At 47.0% G+C, this 13,295-nt stretch overlaps 1 long non-coding RNA gene across 1 annotated transcript in view; it reads left to right on the top strand.

Annotated features, from left to right (window-relative positions):
- The window catches only part of LOC134934828 (uncharacterized), a 111,629-nt gene extending 104,988 nt beyond the window's left edge, over positions 1 to 6,641 (top strand). Inside the window, exon 2 of the long non-coding RNA XR_010179823.1 lies at positions 6,324 to 6,641. This is a non-coding gene — a long non-coding RNA (uncharacterized LOC134934828). The remainder of the gene's footprint in view (positions 1 to 6,323) is intronic.
- The last annotated feature ends 6,654 nt before the right edge of the window (positions 6,642 to 13,295 follow it).

The following is a 13,295-nucleotide window of genomic DNA, read 5'->3' as shown; positions in this document are numbered from 1 at the left end:
TGGAGTACGGGAATCATAACAGTTGGTTCCTACGACTCGTCTGCCTTTCCTGGGCATGATTCTAGACACAGACCAAAAAAGGGTTTATCTCCTGATGGAGAAAGCTCAGGAACTCATGACACTGGTCAGGAACCTATTAAAATCAAAACAGGTGTCAGTGCATTACTGCATTCGTGTCCTGGGAAAGATGGTGGCATCATACGAGGCCATTCCCTTCGGCAGGTTCCATGCGAGGACCTTTCAATGGGACTTACTGGACAAGTGGTCCGGATCACGTCTTCAGATGCATCGGTTAATCACCCTATCCCCCAGGGCCAGGGTGTCACTCCTGTGGTGGCTACAGAGCGCTCACCTTCTCGAGGGCTGCAGATTCGGCATTCAGGACTTGGTCCTGGTGACCACGGACGCAAGCCTCCGAGGTTGGGGTACAGTCACACAGGGAAGAAATTTCCAAGGTCTGTGGTCAAGTCAAGAGACTTGCCTTCACATCAACATCCTGGAACTAAGGGCCATATACAACGCCCTACGTCAAACGGAGACCCTGCTTCGCGACCAACCGGTTCTGATTCAGTCAGACATCCTGGAACTAAGGGCCATATACAACGCCCTACGTCAAACGGAGACCCTGCTTCGCGACCAACCGGTTCTGATTCAGTCAGACAACTACAGTAGCTCATGTATACTGCCAAGGCGGCACAAGGAGCAGAGTGGCGATGGCGGAAGCCACCAAGATTCTTTGCTGGGCGGAGAATCACGTAAGCGCACTGTCAGCAGTGTTCATCCCGGGAGTGGACAACTGGGAAGCAGACTTCCTCAGCAGACACGACCTCCACCCGGGAGAGTGGGAACTTCATGAGGAAGTCTTCGCACAGATTACAAGTCGGTGGGAACTGCCACAGGTGGACATGATGGCATCCCGCCTCAACAAAAAGCTACAGCGGTATTGCGCCAGGTCAAGAGATCCTCAGGCGATAGCTGTAGACGTCCTGGTGATACCGTGGGTGTTCCAGTCGGTCTATGTATTTCCTCCTCTTCCTCTCATACCCAAGGTGCTGAGGATAATAAGAAAAAGAGGAGTGAGAACAATACTCATTGTTCCAGATTGGCCACGAAGGACTTGGTATCCAGATCTGCAAGAAATGCTCCCAGAGGGCCCGTGGCCTCTTCCTCTAAGACAGGACTTGTTGCAACAGGGGCCTTGTCTGTTCCAAGACTTACCGCGGCTGCGTTTGACGGCATGGCGGTTGAACGCCGGATCCTAGCAGAGAAAGGCATTCCGGATGAGGTCATGCCTACGCTGATAAAGGCTAGGAAGGACGTGACAGCTCAACATTATCACCGTATATGGCGAAAATATGTTGCTTGGTGTGAGGCCAGGAAGGCCCCTACAGAGGAATTCCAGCTGGGTCGATTCCTGCACTTCCTACAGTCAGGTGTGACTATGGGCCTAAAATTAGGGTCCATAAAGGTCCAGATTTCGTCCCTATCCATTTTCTTTCAAAAAGAGTTGGCTTCTCTACCTGAAGTACAGACGTTTGTAAAGGGAGTGCTGCATATTCAGCCTGCTTTTGTGCCTCCAGTGGCACCTTGGGATCTTAACGTGGTGTTGATTTTCCTGAAATCCCACTGGTTTGAACCACTCAAAACGGGGGAGTCGAAATATCTCACGTGGAAGGTGGTCATGCTATTAGCCTTGGCTTCGGCTAGGCGTGTGTCAGAGTTGGCGGCTTTGTCACATAAAAGCCCCTATCTGGTTTTCCATGCGGATAGAGCAGAATTGCGGACCCGTCCACAATTTCTACCGAAAGTGGTTTCATCCTTTCATATAAACCAACCTATTGTGGTGCCTGTGGCTACTACTGACTTGGAGGATTCCGAGTTACTTGATGTGGTCAGGGCTTTGAAGGTTTATGTAGCCAGAACGGCTAGGGTCAGGAAAACAGAGTCTTTGTTTATCCTGTATGCTTCCAACAAGCTTGGTGCTCCTGCTTCAAAGCAAACTATTGCTCGCTGGATCTGTAACACGATTCAGCAGGCTCATTCTGCGGCTGGATTGCTGCTGCCAAAATCAGTTAAGGCCCATTCCACTAGGAAGGTGGGCTCTTCTTGGTCTCGGCATTACAGCTTTGCCGAGCGGCTACTTGGTCAGGTTCAAACACTTTTGCAAAGTTCTACAAGTTTGATACCCTGGCTGAGGAGGACCTTGAGTTTGCTCAATCGGTGCTGCAGAGTCATCCGCACTCTCCCGCCCGTTTGGGAGCTTTGGTATAATCCCCGTGGTCCTTACGGAGTCCCCAGCATCCACTAGGACGTTAGAGAAAATAAGAATTTACTCACCGGTAATTCTATTTCTCGTAGTCCGTAGTGGATGCTGGGCGCCCGTCCCAAGTGCGGACTTTCTGCAATACGTGTATATAGTTATTGCTTAACAAAGGGTTATGTTTATGTGGCATCGGTTGAGTGATGCTCAGTTGTTGTTCATACTGTTAACTGGGTAAGTTTATCACAAGTTGTACAGTGTGATTGGTGTGGCTGGTATGAGTCTTACCCTGGATTCCAAAATCCTTTCCTTGTAATGTCAGCTCTTCCGGGCACAGTTTCCTTAACTGAGGTCTGGAGGAGGGGCATAGAGGGAGGAGCCAGTGCACACCAGATAGTACTGAATCTTTCTTTAGAGTGCCCAGTCTCCTGCGGAGCCCGTCTATTCCCCATCGTCCTTACGGAGTCCCCAGCATCCACTACGGACTACGAGAAATAGAATTACCGGTGAGTAAATTCTTTTTTTTCTTGTACTGTCAGCTCTTCTGGGCACAGTTTCTCTAACTGAGGTCTGAAGGAGGGGCGTAGAGGGAGGAGCCAGTGCACACCAGAACCTAAATTCTTTCTTAAAGTGCCCATGTCTCCTGCGGAGCCCGTCTATCCCCATGGTCCTTACGGAGTCCCCAGCATCCACTACAGACTACGAGAAATAGATTTACCGGTAAGTAACATCTTATTTTTTTTCAGCAGAATGGGAGTGGGCAAGCGTGTACCCAGCCTTACATTTGTTATTGTGTGAGGCAGTGATCTCTCTTTTGAGGAGCTATGTAAGAAGTGACGCTCGCATTTCGGTTGGTGCCAGCAGAAACTGTTTACGAGCTTTAGCTTCCTGGATCCTGGGATTTGTCCAGTCCTGCTTCAGCTGCAGGCTGATTATTGTGAGACCTAAGTATGGCTGTGTATGTTTAGGGCGTGAGGGATCTTCCGGTAAATCATATCAGGACACACCCACTTCTGGGCAACGCGCATCTGCCACTTTGCATAGCACTTCCCGAAGACTTGCACGTTTTTCCTTTCTTAATATTCTTGTGCATTGTTTTCTATATACAGTTGTTATTTTGTCACACTTACCACAAAAGTTACATATGTACCTGTGTGTAGCATATATTGCGCACGCCAAGTCGGCCACAAGTGCATTAAATAAATATGGATATTGACCCATGTGCTGAAATCATGTACTCATCACCCCTTTTTATCTGCTTGTGAAAGTAGCAGTTATCACGGTTGACACGCATATGCAGCAGCCCCTGTCCTTCCATGCAAAAGACCTGGCTGAAATCAGACGGTTCCCTGCGTATATACCCACAACTCACCTTCAGAACATGTGAACACCCAGCTACACCCTTTCAGCCGCCAGTGGAAGTGCAACAGAGGTGCACAGGAAGCTGAATCACCTGTAGTTTCTAATAGTAGCCTATGCTTAGTGTCCAAAACTGGTGCAAACTTCTGCTACCGGAGGATCCAATCTGATTGGATTTTATCTAGCAAGGAGAAAAATAGTGAATATAAAAATATTTTATTGTGATGTTATTGGCAGGCCTGGAATTGTGGCTGCATTGTAGAGTTGGATGCAAGTACAGGTCTGATTGTTATGCGCCCTACACACTGGGCGATGTTGCAGGGCGATATGAACGTTCATATCGCTCAGTGTGTATGCACCAACGATGAACGATGCGCGGCCCCACAGCCGTTCATTGTTGGTTTTCCGTCATTTTGCAATGCAAGTCAATTTGGACGATATCGAGATCGATCATCGTCCAAATTGCTGCCGTCGCCCAGTTAGGGCGCACTAGTATGTTGTACTGATAAATTGCTTGTGCATTACCTGTAGTCTGGTTACGCACAGGTTAAACAGAGATAAAAAACAGACAGAAAACTAAATGCATTTGGGCCCAGGATTTCACTGGATGGAACCACAAACTGATGTGAGGTGGGAAGCCTCTCAGGCAGACCGGTGAAAAAGACAAGTATTCTGCATCTATTGCAGAGGGAGAAAGTGTAAAGATTTCAGCTTTTCCTTGCGAGCAGGGCCCTCCTACCTCTATGTCTGTTATTACCCAGTTTTGTTTTATCGCTGTTATTTCCAATTGATAGGTGCAAGAAATTTGCTGTGCTTTATGCAAAACGGTTAATAAACAAGGTCCTAATAGGGCTGCTTTATTTTATTTTTTATTACCTTTGTGCCTTAAGAGTTATTTATAAATTCATAGATGTGCATATTCTTGTCAATTAATGAAATCCTAAGTGAATGAAAAGAAGAGAAATCTAAACAAATGAATATTTGGTGTGACCACCCTTTGCTTTCAAAACAGCATAAATTCTTCTAGGTACACTTGCACACAGTTTTTGAAGGAACTCAGTAGGGAGGTTGTTCCAACCATCTTAGAGAACTAACCACAAATTTTCTGTGGATGTAGGCTTGCTCAAATCCTTCAGACTATTCATGTAATACTAGATAGACTCATGTGGAGATCAGGGCTCTGTGAGGGCCATATCACTTACAAGACTCCTTGTTCTTCGTTACACTGGAGATAGTTCTTAATGACATTGGCTGTATGTTTGGGTCCATTGTCCTGCTGCAGCATAAATTGGAGACAATCAGACGCCTCCCTGACAGTATTGCATGATAGCGGGGTGCGACTTCCCATTTATAAAATTGCATCAATTACGGCTTGCCACGTCATCGACTCGACCACCTTGTGCCGGCTAATATTAACCAGCATGCAGCAAGAGGAGGAGCAATGAAAAGCTCCTGAAGGTGGAAGACGCTGGGGAAGTCCCGCATGGGTGGCGGCCGTGCAAAAGAGTTTTGAGGCCGCCAACCCCAAGGTGAGGATACTGGCAAATACAATATTAATTATTCTGGTGCCCTGTTTTTATTTTAATATTTATTTTAAAAATGGCCGATAGGTACCAGCTGGCCCTTAATGCTCTGCATGCTGGTACTTGTGGTTCTCCAAGTACCAACATACAGAGGAGGCTTGTAGTCCTCCTGTGTAAGAAAATATTATTTTATCACAAATGGACTATCAACTCGGCACCCACAGCCCAGGGGTGCTGTGGATATCCTTGGGCTTCAGCAAAGATCATTATTGGGGGGGTGTCCCCACTTCCAAAGAGATCTCTGGCCTGTGCTGACTAGTTTGGTGGGGGAGGGGGTTCAATGCTTCAACTATGGGACACAATCAAGTGTGTCCCCTGGCTGTGGCATCAACCCTCCTGCTAGTGGAGCCCAGTGATGGTTCTGGTACTTGTTTTGTTACCCATATTTGTAGAACCAGGGCTGGCTCAAATACCCCAATGCAGGTTCATTAAATGTGAGGGACCTGTACTTATTTTGTTAACTGTGTTTTTTAGACCAGGATTGGCTCAAAGAGCCCCTGGCTGGTTTTGCCTTTGGGGGGGACCTACACTTTTTTAAAGATAAAATTCCTCATTAATAAATCCCTCTTACCCCAGCCAAAATTATATTTTTTCAGCAGAATGGGAGGGGACAAGTGTGTACCCAGCCTTACATTTGTTATTGCATGAGGCAGTGATCTCGGTTTTGAGGAGCTATGTAAGAAGTGACGCTCACATTTCGGTTGGTGCCAGCAGAAACTGTTTACGAGCTTTAGCTTCCTGAATCCTGGGATTTGTCCAGTCCTGCTTCAGCTGCAGGCTGATTATTGTGAGACCTAAGTATGGCTGTGTATGTTTAGGGCGTGAGGGATCTTCCGTTAAATGATGTCAGGACACGCCCACTTCTGGGCAACGCGCATCTGCCACTTTGCATAGCACTTCCCGAAGACTTGCACGTTTTTCCTTTCTTAATATTCCTGCGCATTGTTTTCTATATACAGTTGTTATTTTGTCACATTTACCACAAAAGTTACATATGTACCTGTGTGTAGCATATATTGCGCACGCCAAGTCGGCCACAAGTGCATTAAATAAATATGGATATTGACCCATGTGCAGAAATCATGTACTCATCACCCCCTTTTATCTGCTTGTGAAAGTAGCAGTTATCACGGTCAGCGCACACATGCAGCAGCCCCTGTCCTTCCGTGCAAAAGACCTGGCTGAAATGTTGATCAAGGATATCCTGGAGCTAGAAAAGGTTCAGAGGCGGGCGACCAAACTAATCAAGAGCATGGAGACGCTGGAATACGAGGAAAGGCTTGCAAGGCTAGGCCCTCCTACTTCTATGTCCGTTATTACCCAGTTTTGTTTTATCGCTGTTATTTCCAGTTGATAAGTGCAACGAAAATTGCTGCGCTATATGTAAAACTGTTAATAAACAAGGTCCTAATAGGGCTGCTTTATTTTATTTTTTATTACCTTTGTGCCTGAAGAGTTATTTATACATTCATAGATGTGCATAGTTGGCAAATTGCTAATCTGCCACGACTATAATGTGCTTCCAGTATGCTGTGCGTGACTCCCAGAGTGGTGGTCAGTGAATTATCCTTTGTCTTGGTAGAGGCTTAGAATAGATGGGGACAGCAGTGTGGGCGGCAGCAGCCGGAACAAGGCCCTTCCGCCTCTGTTCCTTTTCCTTCCTGACACCTACACACTGTTACAGCAGAAAGGGATCCCCCAGTACAAAAGGCGGAGGCCTGATTCTCCTGCAGATGTGGGGGAGGAGAGTGTTTTGGCAGCCGTGGTAAATACAGTGGGGGGAGGATGTAAGGGCTGGCACTTGTAAAACAAACACTCTCTCTGTTACATGGAAATTCAGCAGAAACTCCACTCTGTGTAGGATGATCTCTGCCCTGACACAGGGAATTCATCCAATCTGTCATTTTGTGACGAGGATTGATGTGTGACCAGACAGACACACAGTTACAAGGAAAAAGGAAGTTAAGCTTATTTTTAAGTAGGGTATATTTTTTACTCCTGTATAGGGAAAATCTCTGGGAAGAATCACTGCACAGGGCCCACAGCTCTTCATGTGATCCCATCACAGTTTGCTTACTTGGCCAGTGTACAATTATAGGGATACAGTTTTATTGCTAGCAGTCGGGACCCCGGTGGTCAGGATACAGATGCCGGAATCCCAACCGCTGACAATGCCGACAGCCGGAATCCCGTCTAACGGGCTATTCCCACTGGTGATTTCACGACACCCATAGAGTGGGAACAGAACCTGTGGCGAGTCACTGAGTCCACAAGGGGCTTTCTAGCACTCACCTCGCTGCTGGCAGCCGGGAGCCCGGCGTCGGTATGCTGACCTCCGGGATCCCATACCCGATGGCAATTATATATCAGCCATAAACTGTAAAAAGGGGCCAAAATAACGGGGAAAAAAGCATTTAGTGCTGACATAACCACCGTCCTTTACCTCCCTCTCTCTCTCTGAATAAATTAAAATGTTGACATTTGAAATATTCTGAATTTAAAATTAGATTGCAAGGGTTAGGTTTAAAATCCCATTGTACAGATACCGACTGTCAACATCGTATACCACGTACAGTATGATGGATATAAGGAGGCATACCTAGGCTATATAGTGGCAATACAATGGATATATGGACGCACACCTAGGGCTACATCATACCTCCCAACATTGTTAAACAAGAAAACGGTACAATTTCTGAAAAGGGGTGTGACCACATGCAATGGGGGTGTGGTCAAGCGGCCCTGCCATAGGAAGCTATAGGACAAAGGAGACGCAGAAATCGGTACAAGGCCCCTTTTTGGCAGGTAGAGACCATAAAAAAACTGTACTGTACAAGCTAAAAAGGTACATAGTAGCAGTACAATGTATATATGGAGGCACATCTAGAGCTGTATAGTGGCATTATGGTGAATATATGGAGGCACACCTATGGTGTATGGTGGCAATACAATGGATATATGAAGGTACACCTAGGGCTGTATAGTGGCAGTACAATGGATATATGGAGGCACATCTGGGGCTACATAATGGCAATGTGATGGATATAAGGAGGCACACAGGACTGTATAGTGGCAGTATGATGGGTAATATGAAGGCACACCTAGGGCTGTATAGGTGCAGTACGATGGATATATGGAGGCACACCTAGGACTATAGTGGCAGTATGATGGATATATGAAGGCACACCTAGAGTATATGTAGTAGTATGGTGGATATATGGAGGCACTCCTAGGCTAAATGGCAGTATGATGGCACACCTAGACTATAGGGTGGATATATGGAGGCGTACCTAGACTATATGTAGTAGTATGGTGGATATATGAAGGCACACCTAGACTATATGTAGTAGTATGGTGGATATATGAAGGCACACCTAGACTATATGTAGTAGTATGGTGGATATATGGAGGCACTCCTAGGCTAAATGGCAGTATGATGGCTATATGAAGGCATACCTAGACTATATGGTGGTAGCATGGTAGATATATGAAGGCACACCTAGACTATATTTGGCAGTATGATAGATGGATGGCACTTACCAAAAGTATTTTGTAAAGGATAAAAGTTATTATTAAATAGATTTCAATGCTGCTACCCAATTGTGACTCTCACAAATAACCTGTTATGTATAAAGATTATCAGAAGAATTCTGTGGCTCAGATAAGCACTTATGGTTACATAATTGGTACAGGACCAATTGTATTATCACATTATTGTTACAACACATTGGTGTTTTTCCAGTCACGTGCACTAAGAGGCCCCTTTTGTTTTTGTTCTTTTCACAGATTTAGGGGCCTATTTATCATTAAATATTTGTTGCTTATTCCCCTGAATACACCAGTTTTCTCGGAGTAACTGCAAATATTTAGCATCACCTTAATGCAGGGGTATCCAAACTTTTTGCAAAGATGGACAGATTTGGTGAGGTGAAAATGTGTGGGGTCCGACCAGATACACAAATGCCCCCTGCAGTGCTGCCAGATACACAAATGCCCCCAGCAGTGCTGCCAGATACACAAATGCCCCCTGCAGTGCTGCCAGATACACAAATGCCCCCAGCAGTGCTGCCAGATACACAAATGCCCCCCAGTGCCAAATACACATTGTATGCCCCCACAGTGCTGCTAGATACTAACTGGGTTATCGCTGTAGTCCAGGATCTGGGAGCATACAGATGATAGCAGGATAGGATGCAGACCGAACACCAGGATGGATGGTAGCTGTGGATAATCAGGAACGGAACCAGTGAAGCAAGAAGGAATTGGAGTTACCTGTGCAGTCATGAATAGGATTTGCACAGCTGTGGAGCTGGATCAGGTAACAGGAACAGGCTGGAAATACCTGTGCAGCCTGAGATGTAGTATGCACAGGCGTGGAGCAGGATCAGGAATCTGTGCAGTATTCAGGAACAAAACGGCACCGTTACAATAACAGAATAAATGCAGCAGGATCTAATGTGTAGCTTCATTCAGTTATGACTGAGCTAGACATTGTACAGGTGATGACTGAGAGCCAGAGGCTAGAATATATACCCCAGGACCAGCCAGGATTGGCTGGGCAGCGTCAGGTGGTACAGGATGTCTCAGGTTGCCTAGTGATTGGTTGGATTGTGGTCAGGTGATCGGTACAGCAGTACTCTGGGTCAGACTGACTGTGGACTGCGGCCTAGAAGGCTTGAAACAAGCATGCGTCTCCTGTGGATGATAGTGGACGCATTTACTACGCCTAGAGAGCGAGTCGGCAGATGACAGTAGCACATACTTGCCTACCTGACCCTCTCCATGAGGGAGAAAATGCTCTGTTCCTGGACTTTCCTGGTAATGTATGATTGCCATCACCTGTGGTGAAAACACCTTTCTTATCAATTAACTAGCTCACCACAGGTGATGGCAATCATACATTACCAGGAAAGTCCAGGAACAGAGCATTTTCTCCCTCATGGAGAGGGTCAGGTAGGCAACTATGCAGTAGCAGTGAGTGACCCAGAGGCAGGGGTACCAAACCCGGGTTGTGACACTACAACTCTGAGCACATCACAGGGACGGGCCCCTGTCCCTGCGTTTGCTCAGTATTACATTTGCCTGGTATCATGGCATACTGCAGTGGGATTCTGGGCTCAATTATTGCGCCCACGTCGCATTGAAGGCCTGATTCAATAATGGACACAGCCACTGATCCAAGCAACGGAGCGATTATCGGCAGACTGCGCATGTGCCACATTCGCAATGCGCATGCGTCAAGGTAACTTTGTCTGCGCTCTCAGTGAGGTTTTAATGATACAGTGATATACTGGAAGTGACCTTTTGGGGTAGTTAACGGGGAGTGATTGGAAAAACAGGCATGCCATGGCCGTTTTTGGCACGTGTATCAGCTGTGAGCTTTTATGTACAAAAACAAGGCGCCTGTCTCGCTAGGCCCGTGTCCAATCTCCGTATCCATAGGGCCACCCTTAAGCCCAATGTTCCTTGTTCTTACGTATAGCCTGCGAATGTGTATGCAATAGCTCTGGTTGTTGTCTCTTTTAATTTCTGGGCGGCAACTTCACTTGCTGATATCACAGTTGCGAGAATCAGGCCCCGAGTATGTGATTAGTTATAAATAGACCCCTTAATATCCGTGGGCAGCCCCTCTGGAAAAGGAGGGTTGGTGCTTTATTTCAATGACGATTTACGGATTGAACATTAGCAGCGCGGTTTTCTGTTTTTGTGTATGTGCATATTTATATAGGTTTCGGTATGAAATACCGCTCGTCGTGATGCTGGCGGTCATGTGACTGACACCAACATCCCGACATTGAAGAACCCGACGTCGGATGGGGTAAGTATTTTTACCCCTTCCTACCCTAACCCTCTGGTGGTGGTGGTGGCTAGGGGTAACCCCCTCTAGTGTCTAATCCTCCCCTCCCCCCCCCCCCCCCCCCTCCCATGGCCATAACCTTAACAGTTACCTCGATACTTTCCTTCGGGATGTCGGCTGTCTATTTCACGGGCCCATCTCCCGAATGATGTCGGGATTCCGGTATCACTCACATGACCGCCGGCCAACCGTCCATCAGGATCCTATAAGCATCCCTTTGTATATGTGTGTGTATGTGTTATCATTTCTTACTTCATCTGGTGCTTTTTTATCTTTTATGAGGCTGGTTCTTTGCTGGACTACCTGCTGCAGTCTGGAGTTACAGGCTTCCCCCAATATCGTTGGAGCACAAGGAATGTAGGATCATAATCAGTATTGATCGTAGATTACCATTGTACCCTCCTAAAATTCACCAGTGGCTTAGCGTTCATTACCAGTTTTTCAAGCTCCAGGATGACTATCACCTTGTCAAGGCTATTACAGAATATCTGGAGCTAGATTTCTTTTTATCAGCCAAAGTTAACGCAGGCAGAGACATAGGAGCGGATTTTTACGGAACTCCAGCAGTCACATGGTACACTCGCAAGGAGGTTTCAGTGATCTGCAGTACATGAAATACTGCAGAAATCCCAGTGGAGGTCTGAGCAGGATAACCAATCTGGCAAAGGGGGTAGACAACACTGAGCCAACCAGTCAGGACTAGAATGGACTTAGAGAATGGACAAGGCCGTTATAAGTCGTTCCAGCTCATTTCTACCCCTGGCTTCCATAGAGGCAGTGTTCTGGATATGGAGAGTTTACAACACATGACAAATGCTTATCAGTCATGTGTAGTCCTAGTCACAGGGAGCAAGGCATCTTTTATTGGATTAAAACACACAATACAGTAGCCTGTGATTTAACTGTATACTTCATAACTGAGACAAATGTTACAGTCCCCAAAGAAACACTGGCTACAAAGGGATCCTGATTGTAAACCCCCTCCACAAACAAAGGAATGCAGTTATAGAGAGGACCCCATCCCCCCACATGGCTGTGACCAGATGCTACTTAACATGTGCTTTCCCATCACTGCTTATTACAAAGCAGGCCGTATCCAAAGTAACTAAAAGTTACAGATACAGGACCCGATTCAGCTTTAATTGAAGGTGTGCTATTTTGGGTGTAGCATGATATGCCGGCGGCCAACATACCGGCGCCGGAATCCTGAACGCTGGCATACCTGGGCGATCGTAAATGAGCCCCTTGCGGGCTCGCCACGCTGCGCACTGTCTATTCTCCCTCCAGGGGGGGTTGTGGACCCCCAAGAGGGAGAAAAGGTGTCAGGAATCCGGCTCTGGTATACCGTGCACCGGGATCCCAACAGCCGGCAAACTGAAGAGCACCTGCTATTTTAGCAAAACTACAACTGCTATCAGTCACATGCTCGGGGCCGCCCAGCACAGGGCAGTGCTGCCCAGCATGCGATCGCATCGCTAAATGAGGGAAGCTCCCCTGCCTCTGCAGCCTGGCTGCTGCAATGTTTTCCATTCCAGCGGCAACCCCGAACTCACCACCGTTTACAACGCCATGCCCCCTCAAGACCTAGTCGACGCCCCCAAAGCACCGAGTTGACGCCCCTGACCGCCTCTGCCTGTCAATCAGGTAGAGGCATTTGCATCAATGCAGACGCATTGGCCGGACCGCGCACGCGCAGATCAGGACTTGCGCGTGCACAGTGTGCTTGAAGCCGGCATAATGCGATCGCATCGCATTAGTGGCCCGTATTTAATAAACCCCACTGTCAACAGAACTATACCAGACACACTCCACGGTGATAGGAATACATTTATACATACGGAACCCACCTAGCAACATTTAAGAGCAGTGTGTAACATACATGGGGTAATACATGTTTAGCTTTAAACGATTTATCAGTGGATTGACGAGCGGTATCATCAGCATAGAGACTGAATTGCAGACTGAAGAAGGAGCTGCTGAGGTCACCAGATGAGGGTGTTGCGTGAGATGGTGAGGGGCTGGGGACAGGGGTCTGTGTATTAAGTCTTGGAGGCCCATTTATCAAACCATGGGGGTTATTCAGGTTGTATTGGAGAATTGGCAATCCTTACTGTCACATGCTGGGGGCTGCTAATTGGCAGACAGCGATGCGATCGCAAAATAATTGTGATTGCATCGCTAAAGCAAAAATTAATGATGACCCGTGGCATCTGCAGCTAGATTGCGTATGCAGGAG

Source organism: Pseudophryne corroboree, chromosome 6 (genome assembly GCF_028390025.1).
Source record: "Pseudophryne corroboree isolate aPseCor3 chromosome 6, aPseCor3.hap2, whole genome shotgun sequence".
NCBI classification, from domain to species: domain Eukaryota; kingdom Metazoa; phylum Chordata; class Amphibia; order Anura; family Myobatrachidae; genus Pseudophryne; species Pseudophryne corroboree.
This window is presented reverse-complemented; position numbering and strand designations above follow the sequence as displayed.